A 17,639-nucleotide genomic window follows, 5' to 3' on the forward strand; every position below is an offset into this window, starting at 1 on the left:
TGTCTGCAGTGACATATATACTGTATGATATAGCTTATTAGTTATGTGCCCTAATTATTTTTTTGTTTGTTTGTTTTTTTAGAAACCGAGGTAAAACCCCCTCATTCCTTGTCATCATTATATGGATATATACAATGAAATGAATGTGTTTGTATTTAGCATGAAATGAGATTAATACTGTACATTTCAAGCCACAAAACACCTACACACATCTATACACACACACACACACACACGGTATTTTGTGGGACTTTACTATAGGTTTTATTATAATTCCATTTGATGTCACTTCTATATGTCATTCGTCCACTCTATTTGTGCTATGAAGAAAGAAAAAAAACCAAGTCATTGCATTTAATCGAATGTACACAAAACAGTATGTGGTTGCAGCCCCACTCTGATCTTAGACTATTTTGATTTCAGGCGCTTCATTGGTATGAATCCAGAGAGAGGGACAAAGGCCAAAAGGGGAAAGGTTTTCTCCAAGAAGAAAGGTGTGAGCGTCCAGAAGAAGTCTTCTGCAGTCAATACACACGTTGCCATGCTACTGAAGAATCTCATTGACTTTGAATGGAACTTCATATACAGTAGATCGGTGAGCTCTTTAATCTCGCTCTCTTTGTTTTGACAGTCTGGCATTGCCACAATAAGCCACAAAAGAACTGGTATTATTAACTTTATAAGCATTAGCTTGGAGTCATACTGTATATCCCTGATTGTATAGTTTATTATGATTATGATTGTTTGTTGTTGTTTGACAGTGGCAACACTGGAATAATGCTGCAGAGAGGAACAGCGGTTACCAAAGTGATGATCATCTCTCCTGGATCCACAAGAACAAGACTAGTACACAAGAAGACATAAAAACACAAGCCTACCTCACAGGACAATTTTAAGAGGTAACCTGCAAGTCTAGTTCGCAGTGGCACAGGTGCCTACCTTACAGTTTCATCCCTAAAGGTTTATGTTGATGCATATTATTGATGCATATTCTCAAAATGTTCTACTGTGCTATAATAGTACAGTTTCAAAGTGGCCTTAATGCATATGTTGAACGTCTTGTGCTGCTGGCTGCTCTTAAGTTTGTTTTCCAAATGTTGCCAATTCTGCATATGTTCACACTGTTATTAGTGAACGTATATCATGAATGTATATTTTCACAGACGGCACGGAATACATTGCAGATTACATAATGTAAATCTTTTGAGATGAGATGGAACAAAATAAAAGCCTGTGGGCATTTTTCTTTCAAAAATCTGTTTAAAAAAAAAAGTCAACTATAGGTTATGCCCTTCACGTTTGGTAGGGGTTAGGGGCAGTCTCTGATGAGCAATTTGAGAATTTAAGTTTATTGCCATAGTGTGAAGCAGACATTAGTAGGCTGTTTCTGTTTGCTACTAATAAAGGTATTTGATTTTTCATTGACGTTGTTATTTCTTACTTTGCATAATATTCACAATAATGGATATTTTAAGCAATTGTCTATTGATTTTACATTGTATTAGACTGTGAAATGTGTACCTATTTCTGGTTTACAGACTACTACTGTAAAGTGATTTTACATTTGAATACCGTAAAAATATTTTACAGGAAAATTATTTACAGTGTGAGAATCCTACATGATGTTCAGCAGCATTCACAAATTCAAAATATATTTATATCAAATCATTTCCACTGAGTTAAACCTTTGAACAGTCTTCAGCCCATATTATCCCAAATTATTATACAGTTGCGGAAAAAATTAAGAGGCCAGTTTCTCATGTTTTATTTTTTATAGGTACGTCTTTTGAGTTAAATCATTATTATTATTTGTATTTTCTATAAACTACTGGCAATTTTGTCTGTGTTGGAATTCCACAGAAACCTGGAATGGCTGTCACACATGTAAGATAAAGATGTAAGAGCAAATTGGAGTGGTCTCTTAATTCTTTCTGCGGCTGTATATTCACAAATACTTTTCCATTTACTAAATCAATTTGCGGATTTTTTTTTGTGGTATTTGTGACAGGTGAAAAGTACTCATGGATTGTCAATCTATTCCCACAAATGTAACTGAGACAAATGTATTCCTAACCCTATGACAATTTGCTTCCTCATACTTTCTACCAACGTGACATGGTGACCATTACATACTGAATAATGAAAAACAATGAACAAAGTGATAACATCTGCATTTTATATATATATAGGCGCCTTTCAAGGCTATGAAGGCCTCCGTACAACAAAAACAAAGAGAACACCAGCAGATCTGATGGAATCTCTGAAACGGATATAGGTTTCGGACCACGGAGAAAGTGGTATAGGTGGTTTATTAGTAGTATCAGGAAGAACCTTTTGGACATGAGGAACATTCACACAAGGTGATACCACATATAAAACCTGTTCAAAATCAATGTGAAGAAACAGTCGGAGGGGCCAAGATTTGACCCCAAAGTCAAAACTATTCCCGTCTCAGAGGGAGGCAGCTCCGTCAACACTAATGAAGTCATTGCACGTTACGCTGCAATAGATGGAGACACTGGGAAAGTGGCAGAGAATGTCAGGTCAGTGCAAAATCACATAGACGAAGGGCTCTGTGGTTTAAAGTACGTCAGCTTAGTTTTCTACACTCAATCGTGATAACTGACACAGCGTTTTCTCCTGTAGGTACGCCAAAGGCTCAGACCCTGACAACTGGTTTACCATCGACCCAAAAACAGCTGACATCAAACTGAACAAGATGCCAGATAGAGAGTCTCCATACCTGATCAACGGGACGTATTATGCCAAAGTACTCTGCTTTACAGAAGGTACGCCTTTATCACGTTGTTTCTTCTTCAGATCAAGATGCTTTACATGTTGTTTACCAGCCTTGCCAACAGTTGAGAGTAGTCTTCAAAACGGGAGATAACAGCGGGAGATAACAGCGAACGGACGGTCATTAAAAGTCAGGTTAAAACCAACAGCATCACACTAACTCGGGTTAGTGTAGCCTCACTTTATATCATTTTAGTGTGTGGTCGCATTCGAGTCACTTAGCTCAGCGCCCCTACCCCAGCCTCCGATGCAAATGTGACATATTTGGTTCTGACTTCTAGCCGGGTAGCCGAGTGAGGCCAGCTAAGAACAGGTTTCCTGGGGCCAAGAGCCGCTGCGGTGGAAACAGGAATAACCGGTGCTTAATCAGGCACTACCTCCGAACTTGCCCTGGAACTTATTTGGTGGGAAAGGGGCATAAGCGGTTGACCAATCACAACAGAGCTGGCCAGCTAACCAATCAGAGCAGATTGAGCTGAGGGTGAGAAAAGGTGCCCCAGCACAGGCAGTATGAGAAAAATAAAGAGCTTTTTCAACATTTAAGCATGGAGACATGTCACAGTAGAGGCAGAAAATAAAAATATGAACCTGAAAATGAGCAAAATAGGACCCCTTTTAGATTCTGGGTCTGTCCAGGAGGTAGCCTGGTCGTGACACACTCAAGCAGCCAGACTGTCACACTCCTAAAAGTAATTAAATGGTGAAGGTAGTAAATAAGTACATGGTTGCCTTTCATAGGATATAACATAAGCACATATTGGTTTAGGTAATTGATCTAGCCAGTTGGTTACCTGGTAAGTTAGTGTGCCATGTAAAATGAAACTGCACCTTTTTTGGATAACCCCAGAGCAACACTGCATTCCCCACACCATGTGTAAGTAGCCTTTCAGTAACCCTTTGCTGTTGTTTTTACAGTATCTATTCTGTTGCTGTACTTCTGCATATCTGGGATGCCTTTTGGACACCAAATCTTATCTCATTAACTACCGCACTGAGGGCCAGGGCCAGAACACGGTGAGAGCAACATAAATACACCAATCAGCCATTACATTATGACCACAGACAGGTGAAGCGAAGAACAGTGATTATCTTGTTAGAATGGCACCTGTCGGGGGGTATATGTTAGGCAGGAAGTGAACACTATGTCCTCAGAGTTGAAGTGTTGGAAGCAGGAAAAATTGGCGAGCGTAAGGATGAGAGCGACTTTGACAAGGGCCAGATTCTGATGGCTAGAAGACTGGGTCAGAGCATCTCCAAAACTGCAGCTCTTGTGGGGGGTTCTCGGTCTGCAGTGGTCAGTACCTACCAAAAGTGGTCCAAGGAAGGAAAGCTTGTGGTCAGGGTCAAGGGCGGCCAAGGCTCATTGATGCTGTGGGGGAGGAAGGCTGGTCTGTGTGGTCTGATCCAACAGAGCAGCTACTGTAGCTCAAATTGTGTGTCTGTGTATTCAGCAGGATGTCTGCATGAGGGACTGAGAGTTGTTGTATATATCAGGGCCAGCACTGGGCATAGGCAGTATAGGCGAATGCTAAGGGCGCCTCCATCCATGGGGGGCGCTGTAAATTGGGGGGAAAAAAAGAAAACAAAATCCAACTAAGTATTAATGATGTTTGAAACTATGCCTAGATTGCATACAGCGGCCATAAACTATGGCGCTACACAATATTAGGCAGGTGGTCATAATGTTATGGCTGATCGGTGTAAACCTCATGATCACACGAAATGTACTGTTGCAGAAGGGAATTCTCTCACTCATACTGCTTGAGATGATGTCTGCTTGAAAGCTAACTTTTGACGCTGGCAGCAGAATAACTGTGGACTGTGTATTAACATTTGGATCATTGATCTTTTACAGGAGGTGCCGCTACTGAGCATTCCGCCACAAGTGGGTGGAGGAGTGGTGATCGGTCAAGACCTAATTCAGGGATCAGGGCATGGGATGTATCAGGACTAGGGCTGCCCCCAATTAGTTGATTAAACGTTAGTCGGCGAAAAAAGTAGTTGCCAAATATTTAGTCTATTAGTCGAAAGAAAAAAGCGAGTGCCTTTACGAATCAGCTGGAAACCCCCTCTGACATCATTCAGAGCTGTGCCTGGTCTTTGAGTTAATTTAAACAGAAATAAGTCGCCTCAGTATCCACGCCATCGGCTTCATAACAAAACAGAGCTTCATTATCACAACATGTGTTCCTTTCTCATAATCAGAGGAAAACAGCAGCAGTGAGTCAGGCAGCAGCCTAGCATTGTATCCACATATAGAGACCTATAATATATAATCATTCTGACATCAGAAACCTATAAGTTCAAGCTTTGATCTCATTGGCTGTGACTCGCATGTGACTGCTTTATTATTGACTCATGCGCTTTGTAAGATTACATTTATATTTCAAAGGTTCATTAATACAGTTTTATTTTATGTTTTATGATGTTATAATAATGTTCTTTGTCAGCCTTTGAGACGGATATCATTTTGAGAGAAAGAAGAAAATGCAACCTTGGGCTGCTGTGCTCTCAGTGTTTTGTCTCCTTACTCCTTCCTATAGTGCGTTGCCTGTTTGATCTTGTCATGCAGTATGTTGTTTATTCTCTCAGAACCAGCTGAATACATCGGACCGGCGTGAGAAATCTTCAGAACTGGTCGGGCAACTGCTGTGTCACCTCGTGGCTGCAGCACACGTCTTGTCAATTCTCCGGCCGTAACTTCATAATAAACCTTCAGAGTTTGCCATCAAGTTCCAGCTCTCCCATGTTCTCATTGTGTTACGACTCCATACTCCAGAAGTTTCCATTACAGCAGTAAGAGGAAGATGTGAGGGGGGATAAAAGGGAGAGGGGGGATGAATTGATAGGTTGGAGAGGTATTTGCAGCATAAAGGCTGAAGCTGTATGACCGTCAGGCCAATGGATGGAGGTTACTCAAACCATTCTTATTTCACATATTGTACATTGTCTCTGGATGAAATAGATCAAAAACAACTTCATATTTAGTTTGTAGCCTATTAATAGTCCAAATTCATCTCTGCCTTAGAAAACCCTAAAATATTTGACCCTCCAAAGTATGACCCTCGTGTGAAAGAGTGTTTTCTGAGAGCTGCAGCGAGAGAAAGAGAGAAATTGTCAGTAGTTTATAGAATACAATACAAAAAAATCATTTAACTAAAAGACATACTATAATAATAAATCAAGAGAAAATGATAATGCTGAAGTAGTCTCCTAATTTTTCCCGCGGCTGCAGATAAAAAATAACTTCACATTTAGTTTCTAGCCTATTTATAGTCCAAAGCCATCTCTCAAATATTTGACCCTCCAAAGTATGACACACAGCTGCCTCTTTTTCTTATTTTTGATTACCACCACATCCCACTTATCTTGTGTGCTCTTATGCAACTTCAATTATTATGACCACTTCCTTGTTTCCTGTTCTCACAACAGCTTCATATCAAGTCAATATTCAAGACTCACACTCAAACGGCAAATCCTCAGCTCTAATCTCTAAAACTCTAAACAACTAAAAAACTCTGAATTTGTTGGCCATTTTCCAAACACCACAACCATTAAAAATGTTACAAACATAACCCAATAAACAAATACTCATGCCTAATGACCATAAACACTAAACTGCTTTGTTGTTGACTCAATAAGGATGTACTGTAAGCAAGTGAATATGTCAGATTTCTGTGTCTTCCTTTGAAAACTGTGTGCCGTTTTTTACAAAAAGAACGATGTTGAATTGCAAACTGGGTGCAGAGCTGAAAGTGTGTTTAGAGCTGACATTTTGCTCTGTGAGTGTCAGTTTAAATAATGATGCTTTATGTGTCATTTTAGTGTGCTAGTAACTCAGCAAACATTTAACTTCAAAGCAGACAACGCTATCAAACAAATTTCCCTCCTTCTGCCATTACCTTTTTAATGCTCATTTTTTCTTGAAAACAATTTTTTCTTCACTGCAAAAACAGTGACGGCAACAAGCCATTAAATGCAGTGTTTTTAAGTCTTTGATGCTTTTATTCTATATTTATTAATAAAGGCTAAATAAGATAGTCTAGCAACTCAACAAAAAGCCGATTTCTGAAAGAAGAGGGCATTTTGTTTTTTTACACACGGGATAAATCAGATGTTAATGAACATTTCCTTTAGTGATGGTAAATATAGAGTCTTACAGATGTAGGCTGTCTGAATTATGAGAAAAATGCACTTTGTCCACTACTATTACAAAGGATCCCTGCCTCTCTAATACTAACAATGGTGTGGTCCCCTGACTAGTCAAGCATACTCGGCTAAACACCTCTCTCTAGTGGTCGAACGAAATCCTTACATCTTCATAAAAAGGTGACATTCACCCAGTTTATTGTATTTTGAGTTTCAAGTTATTAACTCTGTTGAAAAAAAATAATCTCAATATTGTTTTAGAAGCAGCACCATCAAAGTGTTTGATTCAAAGTAAAAATGAAAAGTTGGGGATTAAAATATTTGTCCAGAACTGTACTTTAAGGTGAGAGGATTCCGTAGAATACTGTTTCTAAAGTCCAAAATTAACTGAGAACTGCAATTGTTAAGCTTACACAGACGACGTGTCCTACATAAATAATAAATAAATGGTTAAATTATAAAGTTTTGTGTCCTCTTTATTTCTCCCGCAGCAGGATTGATTGGAACTACTTTCTGCTCAAGAAATAGTCCCTCCTTACAATCCTCTTTTGACCTTCGCTTAGTTTTCTTTCGTTGTACAATATTATAATGCTGCTCGTTCATTTGCAGTTGTTCTGATTCTGTTACTAACCAGCATACGGTATTTAAACTCAATCTGAACTCCTTCCTCGTGTGTTTAGATGGCATGACTTGAGAGTTTGCTGAGAAACAGACTGCTGTTACAGTAAATATATACAACACAATAAATAGTCATGTTCGTGATTGTCATGTTCTTGTTTCACGTTTGTTTAGTTATTCATGTTCTTCCACTTCCTGTTTTATTTTGACAACAGAGAGACATATTTTCTTCATTACATGGGCGTTGTCACAATATAATTTGGTCCCCCTCACCTTAAAAAAAAAGTTGTTTGAACCCCCCCACATTTGCCATCAAAAATATTAGTGCATGACTGCATTTTAGTCCAGCGTTCTTTCCATTGCTTCACAATCAAATCCGTTCCACAGAAAAATTGTATTGTAATTGTGGTGGAAACTTCTGAAGCAATGGAAACAAAACTCAGAGAGACACTGGGAGAGCTGGAACTTTGATGGCAAACACTGAAGGTTTATTATGAAGTTAACGGCCAGAGAATTGACAAGACAGTTGCTGCAGCCACAAGTTGATAGAGCGGTTGCCCGACCAATTCTGAAAATCTCTACTACAATACGAGGTTTTAACCAGTTACGAATGGACAACCAACGTTCTTCACCAGGCTAAACAAATATGGACCCTACATCTAACTAAAACCTGTCATCTAGGTCAATAGAATATGCGTACAAGAGCACCTGGTGCCAGATAACCTGGCGCCCAGCTGTCCCAAAACAATAAAACCAATCTTAGCTCAGCATGAGCTCGCATCCAGTATGGGAACAACAGGATAACAGCACCTAGGCTGAAAACCTATGCCATGGCAATACAGACAGAGGAAGGAGAACATTATGAACTAGGTCAAAGGTTAAACACTTAAGCAAAAATATTCCCTAACAGTTCGTCTCTTTTTATCAATTTTGATAACCAAAACCTACCCTAATAATACATTTTGTCAATACACTAATGAATGAGATTCTTCAGAAAGGGTGTTGGCATTCTATGAATTGTTGCAAACATCCACAATAAACAATATTTCAGATTGAAACATTCAATCACAATCATCAAAAATCATCTGCCTTCAGTGCCTGGAGCATATTTTTTAGAGGTAAACCAATTAACACGAGAGAGCGAGAACAAACCCGACTTAACACCGTCGACATTGACTGAAGCTACGGGAGACGTATAGAGGAGTTGAATCCATGAAACAAAGTCCTTGTTGAAACTGAATTTGTTAAGTATATAAAACAGATATCCCCACTATACTCTGTCGAAAGCCTTTTCCGCATCCAAAGAGAGAACAACTTCAGGGGAATTAGTAGAGGGAGAATAAATAATGTAAACAACCTCCTGGTATTAAAAAATGACTGTCATCCCGAGATAAAGCCTGTCTGGTCGGGATTGATCGGGCCTGGCATAACCCTCTGGAGACAGCTAGATAGAACCTTAGACATGATCTTAAAGTTTACGTTTAAAAGGGATATCGGCCTGTAGCTGCCACAAGAGTGGGTCCTTATCCTTCTTCAATGACAGAGTGATTGAGGCCTCCCACAAAGTAGGTGGTAACTTGCATTTCAGAAAGGCATCATTGAATACTCTCACCAGGATCGGGGCAAGTACAGAACAAAAAGTTTTTTCAAACTCTGTGGTGTAGCCATCAGGACCAGGCGATTTACCACTCTGTAAAGATTTGATAGCCTCTGTAACTTCAGAGATGGTTAATGGAGATCCCAGATCACCAGAACCACTCCCATCGACTTGGGGATAAACTAGAGTGTCTAAGGGGTTAGGGCTGGCTGTCCCAATCCTGTGCAGAACACCCTGAGGTGTATAATTCAGAATAGTAGTTTGAAAAGATATTACTGATTTCAGCAGTGTCAGATCATATTGAGATTGAAGCTGAAGCCGTTTTTTATACAAAATAGAGTTGGGATTAACCGAGTATTGGATGTCTAAATTGCGGACATCAGCTGAAATTTCTGTCAATTTGGATTGCTCCGATTTCCTGAAATGGGAGACAAAAGAAATGATCTGACCGCGAAGATAAGCCTTAAAGGACTCCCAAAGTATACCACTGCCAATATTCGGAGTATTGTTTATCTCAAAGAAAAATGTGATTTGTGTTGCAAGGAAAGCCTTACATTTGGGTTCGGACAACAAATGAGGGCTAAATCTCCAGAATTTAGAGGGTGGTCTACCATGGCGAAATTTGATTACCACAGAAGTGGGTGCATGGTCGGAGATAACTATGCTATGATACTCACAGGAGAGAGCGTTGTGTAATAGTTTATTGTCAAGTAAAAAGAAGTCTATCCGTGAGTAGGCTAAGTGTGGTGGACATGTGAAAAGAAAGAAAAAACTTTACTGGTGGGAAACTTAGTCCTCCACGGGTCCCTCAAGCCCAGCTGGTCGGCGTGAAATTTTCGGACTTTGGTCGACTTAGATAGAGTAGACTGCTTAGCGGATGACCTATCAAGTTCTACATCCTGGACCAGGTTAAAGTCACCTCCAATTATAATTTGATGGTCATTGAGATTAGGTATAGAAGTAAAGAATTTGGATATAAATTTCTCATCATCCCAAGTCGGTGCATATAGTGAGGCCAGCACCACATGAGTATTTTGTAGTTTGCCAGATACTATAACGTATCGGCCGTTTGGATCAGATATAGTAGTTTAGTTCAAAGGCAATATCCCTGTGTATAATAATCGCAGCCCCACTAGCCCTCTCGGAAAACCTTGAATAAAACAGGTGACCCATCCATGACCTCTTGACGTGAGACATTTCCGTGTGTCTCCTGTAAAAAGCAGATGTCCCCTCTAAGGTGTTGCAAATGTGAAATTACCTTGTTGGCTTTAGTGATATTGTTCATCCCTTTAACGTTCCAAGAAATAAACCGGATATTTCTACCACACATTGACCTGGTCCTTCAAGTTGTGCCTTTACCTGAGCAGATAATAAATTAAAAGGGGAGGGGGAGAAAGAAAACAAGAAAACAGGGGGGGGAACAAACAAACACACACACACACAAACACACACACACACACACACACACACACACACACACACACACACACACACACACACACACACACACACATCCGCAAACAACAAAACCCAACTATAATTACTGTGTTTTACAGCAGATATGTTACTTCTGTTTAGCGGCAAGATATTCCTTAGCTTCCTCGACAGATGACAGCCGAACTTTGTCTCCGTTCTCCGTTGTAATCATCAGCCTGGCCGGGTATTGGAGAGCGGGTCTGAGTCCGAGCTTAAACAGGTGCGCCACCACCTCTCGGTACAGAGCTCGCTGCGCTACAACCTCAGGGATATAATCTTCATAATAGGCAATAGGTTTAAAGCCCCCCTTGTACCGCAGGTTCACTCTCATCCTCCGGGCCTCGCGGATGACATTTTCCTTGGTCTGGAAGTTCTGGAAACGGATGATGACAGGCCACGGCCTTTCCCCAGGCTTTGGCTTTGCGGCTAATGAACTGTCGGCCCGGACCAGCTCAGGAGAGGTAGGCAGGATTTGGTCCCCCAGAAGCTGGGGTAATAGGTTGGAGAAGAATGCAGTGGGCCTTCAATCAACTCCGGGAGAGCAATGATGCGAATATTGTTGCGGCGGCTCCGGGCTTCGAGGTCTGAAATTTTCGCCTGCAGTTTAGCATTGCTAGCGGCCAGCTCTGTGCATGTAGCTTCATGAGTCGACAGGCGCCCGTCAACTGAGTCTGCATTCAACTCCAGAGATGTAATGCGCTGCCCAAGCTCGTACACGGTCGCATGTACCAGGTCAACTTTAGACTCGAGTGCGGCGATAGCGGTTTTAAACTCTGCCGAAAGAGACACTTTATGGCTCTCCAACAAACTTGTTAGCGCCGCCATGCTGACGTTGCCCACAGCGACGTCTTCCTTAGGCACAGAGTCTTTCTTGGAATGCTTTGTAGCTTTAGATGCCATGTCTTCTTAATGTATCAAGTTGCTCAGCTATTTTATATCGATTTGCAAAGTTTGAAGTGAATAACGGGGTTTTTACATACCAAAAACTTGGGAACGAGGGAGCGGGAGGAAAACACGTCTACTCCTCTCTCTTCATACCGGAAGTCTTGCTTACTTTTTTAGATTATTGTTCCTATTCTTCCTTCTGAAAAAGTTATCACTGGGACGGTTATTCTTCAAAAATAGACGGAGGGCTTTGGCCATATTTCAGTAGTTTTACGACGACCTCAGTCTGATAGTAGCGTGGCCTAGCAACAGATAAAGCCTAGACTGCTGGTGCTGCGTGCTCCTTAGCTTTATCTAGTTAGCAGCAAAATCCCTCTCCTCTCTACAGATGACTTCCAAAAACTTCTACAGAACATCGCCGTGTTCGAAATAAAAATGCACCGGTTGGAAGTTAACGTGGAAGTGAATGGACTATGTGGCAATGACACCACTCTACCAGTTTTCCAAAAGAATCGACAAGGGCATGCTAACTCACAGCTAGTTAGCAGCTACAAGGATTCCAAGGAACAGGAGGGCTTTGTGCTGGGTGATAAATCTACAAGTGGTAGTCCTCCCTGGAACTCTCTGGGTGCAAAGCCTAAGAGTAAATCATCTTCATGGGATTTGGGAGGACAAATAACCGGCAGAGCCCAGCGCTCTGAGGTCTGTGATGCGACCGGCTGGCCTGCATTGATATCACCCAGGCAGAGCGCCTCCTCAACCCCAGTTTATACTAGGAATCAGCCGTGGACAGCTGCTTAAGGGAGGACTGCAAACAATCCTCCTAAACAACCAAGCGTGCCACTTCAGAACAGATATGCTCCACTGACACATAACCCAAGATCTTTTTCTGATGACCTGGATAACCTGTCTTCTTCACACAGCAGGGTAAGGACCAAAAGTTACTCGGAAAGTAAAAGGCTACAGGGAAAGCTAATGACTAGGCCTGAAACTCTGATAGTGGGTGACTCTGCTGTGAGAGATTTAAAAAGTCTAAACAAAACCAAAGTACTCTGTGTTCCCAAGGATATGGTCTCTGACTTGGCTAACCAGATCCTGCATATTGGGGCTGAACACCCGACTGTGAAAAATGTGGTACTGCACATTGGAACGAATGATGTCAAACATCAGTCAAACGTGCTGAAAGAAGACTTTAAATGTCTCTTGAAAACTGTCAGCTCTCTAAATGCTGAGGTGTTCATCAGTGGCCCTCTACTACCAGTCAGAAGAGGAGAGATTCAGCAGATTGTTTGCACTGAACACGTGGCTCTCAACTGCCTGTACTGAACATTCTGTCCATTTTATTGACAATTTTAACTTTTTCTGGGACAGCAGACATCTTTTTAAAGCAGATGGACTTTTTCTGAACAAGTCAGGAGTAAAATTGTTTATTTCTAACATATTCAACTGCCTGCATCATCAATCTGCTCCCTATGCCAAGATCAAGCAACAAGAGGAATCAAAACAGGAGAAAGACACAACACAGTGCTTAGAAAGCCTTGAAGACCTATCACTGCAGCTGCCTGAGGAGAGTCATGATTATGGGAGACCTATGAGACAAAAGGAGGGTTCTCGACTGCCACCCTTCAACACCCAAACCGCCATCCAGCTTTCTGAGCCCAGACTCCTCCAACCAGCAGCTCAGTGACCGCCTACAATCCTGCCTGAACAATTTCACGAGATTCGCAAGCTGACCTCCGTCCCTGAACTACAATCACTGAAGCAGACACGTGCACCAGCTCCCCCGTATTGATCCCCATGCCTACCACAATCATCCAAAACAAAACGTGCACCACCTCCTTCCCCTTTGAGACCGAATCAGCTGTCTCCGGAGCCTGATAAGGATGTGCGTGTAGAAAAGGCAACAAGCTCTAACTGATATGTGCTGGGTCCAGGCTCGAGGGCGTATGGCACTCTCAAATCTTTCCAGGACATGCCGGGACCCTGCCTGCCAATAGCTTGGCCGATATCTGTGTTGATAGGTTATAGATTACAAATGGTGAATCAGCTTAGAAACAGAAAGCGCTCAACTGTTAGTGTGAATTTATCAAATTTAGCTGCGATTCCCAGTTGGTCACAGCTTGTCACACAAAAGTGTATTCAACAAGCTGAAACTTGCTTCATTAAATGTCAGGTCGTTAGCAGGAAAGACATTTTTAATCAATGATTTTATCACCAAGCACAATGTGGATTTTATGTTTTGAACTGAAACTTGGATAGACCAAAATAACAGCGCAGCTGTTCTTATCGAATCAACCCCTCCCAACTTTAGTTTTATGAGTCAGGCTAGAATGCATAAGAAAGGGGGTGGAGTTGCTATTTTGTTTAATGATTCCCTTCAAAGCAAGCAGACCTCTTATGGAACCTTTCCATCTTTTGAATATGCAGCCCTTCAGCTGAAATGCTCCTCCCAAGCTCTGTTCATTACATTTATAGACCACCCAAATACTGTGCAAGCTTTTCTGATGAATTCACTGAATTGCTGTCTATAGTGAGTATTGACTTTGAACGTCTAGTCATTGTGTGGGACTTTAATATTCACGTTGAAAAACCCCAGGACAGAGGGGCTAAAGAACTGTTCTGTGTTCTTGATAACTACGGACTGACTCAGCATGTTAATAGCAATTAATAAAGGCACGACAGTCTTTATTCTCCGACATTATCGTCAAAAACAACACATGACATTTTGCTACTGTGGACAGACTAACAAAGCTCCCAGTGTCAGTAGCCTCTGAAATTCAATACACCAGGGCCTGCAATGAATTTGCCTCCTTCTTCGCTGATAAAAATTCAGAAAATCAGACAGGCTGTACAAAAGGCCATCTGTTTGTTTTCAAATCTGTTTATTCCTTGTATTGTTCAGTGTGATTTGGTCAGGCAGTTAATTGACCACCTATTTCTTGGCCCTATATAGTTGTAGCTCTCATTGTTTAAGTCACTCACTTCTGTTACGTCGATGGTGTGCGTGCATCTAATGAACCACACCTTACAGACATTACACACGTATCTATATCTATATCAGCAAGTACAATCACTTCAGTACTCTGTGTTGTGGGTGTGAATATTCAATATAGGACGACTCAATAACATTTCTCTGGATGCCGTTTTCCCCCTTTGTGTTCTGATCGGACATTCTGTAGAGGTTGCCACTGGAAACTAAGTATCAGCATCACTCCAACAAACAATTCTTTTCACAGGTAGTCGGTGTTTCTGTATCAGGTACAGCAAATGTGTTGTCCTTGTGTCCACTTAAATCAATTCATACACCATGACACAATTCCATCAGATTAATGATAAAGACCTAGAGGACATCATTCAACATCTGAAGTCCTCCTCCTGCTGCCTTGATATTATACCTACAAGCTTTTTCAAAACAGTTTTTCTTAGCATGTCCTCAGATCTACTTCATATAGTAAACAGTTCTCTTCACTCAGGTGTATTTCCACAAGCCCTGAAAACTGCAGTCATTAAACCGCTCTTAAAAAAGAATAATCTGGACTCTTCAGCAATGAATAATTACAGGCCCACATCAAACCTCCCTTTTTTAGGTAAAATCAGTGAAAAAGTAGTTTTTAAACAACTGAGTAATTTCTTGGATGCACATAACTGTTTTGATGTGTTCCAGTCAGGCTTTCGACCGAACCACAGCACCGAGACTGCTGCCGTTAAGGTCTTCAATGACCTCCACTTAAACACAGACAGCTGCAGAATCTCAGTGTTAGTATTATTAGATCTCAGCACTGCATTTGACACTGTTGACCACAACATACTGCTAGACCAAATAGAAAACTGGTTGGGACTTTCGGCAACAGTTCTAAATTGGTTTGGATCTTACTTAAAGGACAGGAAACACGTTGTCTCTATAGGCAGCTACACATCAGAGCTGACAAATATGACATGTGGGGTTCCTCAAGGTTCCATCCTGGGGCCTCTTCTCTTTAACATCTACATGCTACCACTGGCTCAGATAATGAAAAGCAACGAGATAAGTTACCACAGCTATGCAGATGATGCACAAATGTACAGTATATAACAATTTCACCAGGAGACTATGCTCCAATTAAAACACTGAGTAAGTGCATTGAGCAAGTCAATGACTGGATGAGTCAGAACTTTCTCCAATTAAACAAAGATAAAACAGAGGTTATGCTTTTTGGATCAAAGGAGAAAAGAATAAAAATCAGCGCAGAGCTTCAGTCGTTAAAGCTTAGAACAACAAATAAGGCCAGAAATCTAGGTGTAGTCCTGGACTCAGACATGAATTTCAACAGTCAAATTACAGCAATTACTAAGTCTGCCTACTACCACCTGAAGAACATCTCTAGAATTGAAGGGTTAATGTCACAGCAGGATCTAGAAAAACCTGTCCATGCTTTTATCTTCAGTAGACTGGACTACTGTAAAGGTGTCTTTACAGGTCTCACTAAGAAATCCATTAGAAAGCTGCAACTGATTCAGAACGCTGCGGCTCGAGGCCTCACTAACACTAAGAGAGTGGATCACATCACTCCAGTTCTGAAGTCTTTACACTGAGAGAGTGGATCACATCACTCCAGTTCTGAAGTCTTTACACTGAGAGAGTGAATCACATCACTCCAGTTCTGAGGTCTTTACACTGAGAGAGTGGATCACATCACTCCAGTTCTGAGGTCTTTACACTGAGAGAGTGGATCACATCACTCCAGTTCTGAAGTCTTTATACTGAGAGAGTGGATCACATCACTCCAGTTCGGAGGTCTTTACACTGAGAGAGTGGATCACATCACTCCAGTTCTGAGGTCTTTATACTGAGAGAGTGGATCACATCACTCCAGTTCTGAGGTCTTTACACTGAGAGAGTGGATCACATCACTCCAGTTCTGAGGTCTTTACACTGAGAGAGTGGATCACATCACTCCAGTTCTGAGGTCTTTACACTGAGAGAGTGGATCACATCACTCCAGTTCTGAAGTCTTTATACTGAGAGAGTGGATCACATCACTCCAGTTCGGAGGTCTTTACACTGAGAGAGTGGATCACATCACTCCAGTTCTGAAGACTTTATACTGAGAGAGTGGATCACATCACTCCAGTTCGGAGGTCTTTACACTGAGAGAGTGGATCACATCACTCCAGTTCTGAGGTCTTTACAATGAGAGAGTGGATCACATCACTCCAGTTCTGAAGTCTTTACATTGGCTTCCTGTCTGTCAGAGAACTGATTTCAAATTTCTGCTGCTGGTTTATAAAGCATTGAATGGTTTAGGCCCAAAATACATTTCTGATCTCCTGCTACATTATGAACCATCCAGAACTCTCAGGTCTTCTGGAATGGGTCTGCTTTTTGTCCAAAGAGTGAAAACTAAAAAAGGAGAAGCATCGTTTAGCTTTTATGCACCCACTATCTCGAATAAACTCCCAGAATCCTGCAGGGCCGCTGCAACTCTTGCTATTTTTAAAACCAGACTGAAAACATATCTTTTTACCGCTGCTTTTGATTGAGATGTTCATATGTCACGCTTAAGTGTGTTTATTATTAATGTTTTTCTTACCTATTGTGTTTATCCCACTATCTTTACTTCTTAATGGCTGTTTTTAAATGCCATTTTTATAATGTGTTTCTGCTGCATTTGCTTCTCAATGTTGTCTATTTTGTTCTGTAAAGCACTTAATAACTCTATAAATAAACTTGCCTTGCCCTACCCGGTCTGACTATAACAATAAGCACCTTCCAAAGAAATCTCTGTATGTGCATGATACAGATCTCCACAGAAAAGCAGGAAGAGACATGTTCAGCCCAATCTGTTACACAACCATTTTTCCGAGAAAGCGTTTTAATCTATCATGGGCGTCACTTTCTTTTCGCTTTTTCAGATTCAAATAAATACTACTGCATTATGCATCACCTGCAGACACATACTGTACATACATATAGTCTGTAGAAAAATCTATATAGTAAGTTTTAATAATCATATGTACTACTTTGATAAAATATCCTGAAATAAGTCATAGGATGTATTTTTCTTTAAATATGACAAACGTCCTATTAAAGTATGTAAAAAAAAAAGTATTGAACGTTGAAAAATGTCACAAAAAATGA

The 17,639-nt window shown here is 41.0% G+C and overlaps 1 long non-coding RNA gene across 1 annotated transcript; it reads left to right on the forward strand.

Annotated features, from left to right (window-relative positions):
- Positions 1–2,904: 2,904 nt before the first annotated feature.
- LOC134869902 (uncharacterized) lies at positions 2,905–5,528 on the forward strand. The gene is made up of 2 exons (XR_010166468.1): positions 2,905–3,810; positions 4,652–5,528. It is a non-coding gene; the product is annotated as an uncharacterized LOC134869902 (long non-coding RNA).
- The last annotated feature ends 12,111 nt before the right edge of the window (positions 5,529–17,639 follow it).

This window comes from Eleginops maclovinus, chromosome 9 (assembly GCF_036324505.1).
Source record: "Eleginops maclovinus isolate JMC-PN-2008 ecotype Puerto Natales chromosome 9, JC_Emac_rtc_rv5, whole genome shotgun sequence".
NCBI classification, from domain to species: Eukaryota; Metazoa; Chordata; class Actinopteri; order Perciformes; family Eleginopidae; genus Eleginops; species Eleginops maclovinus.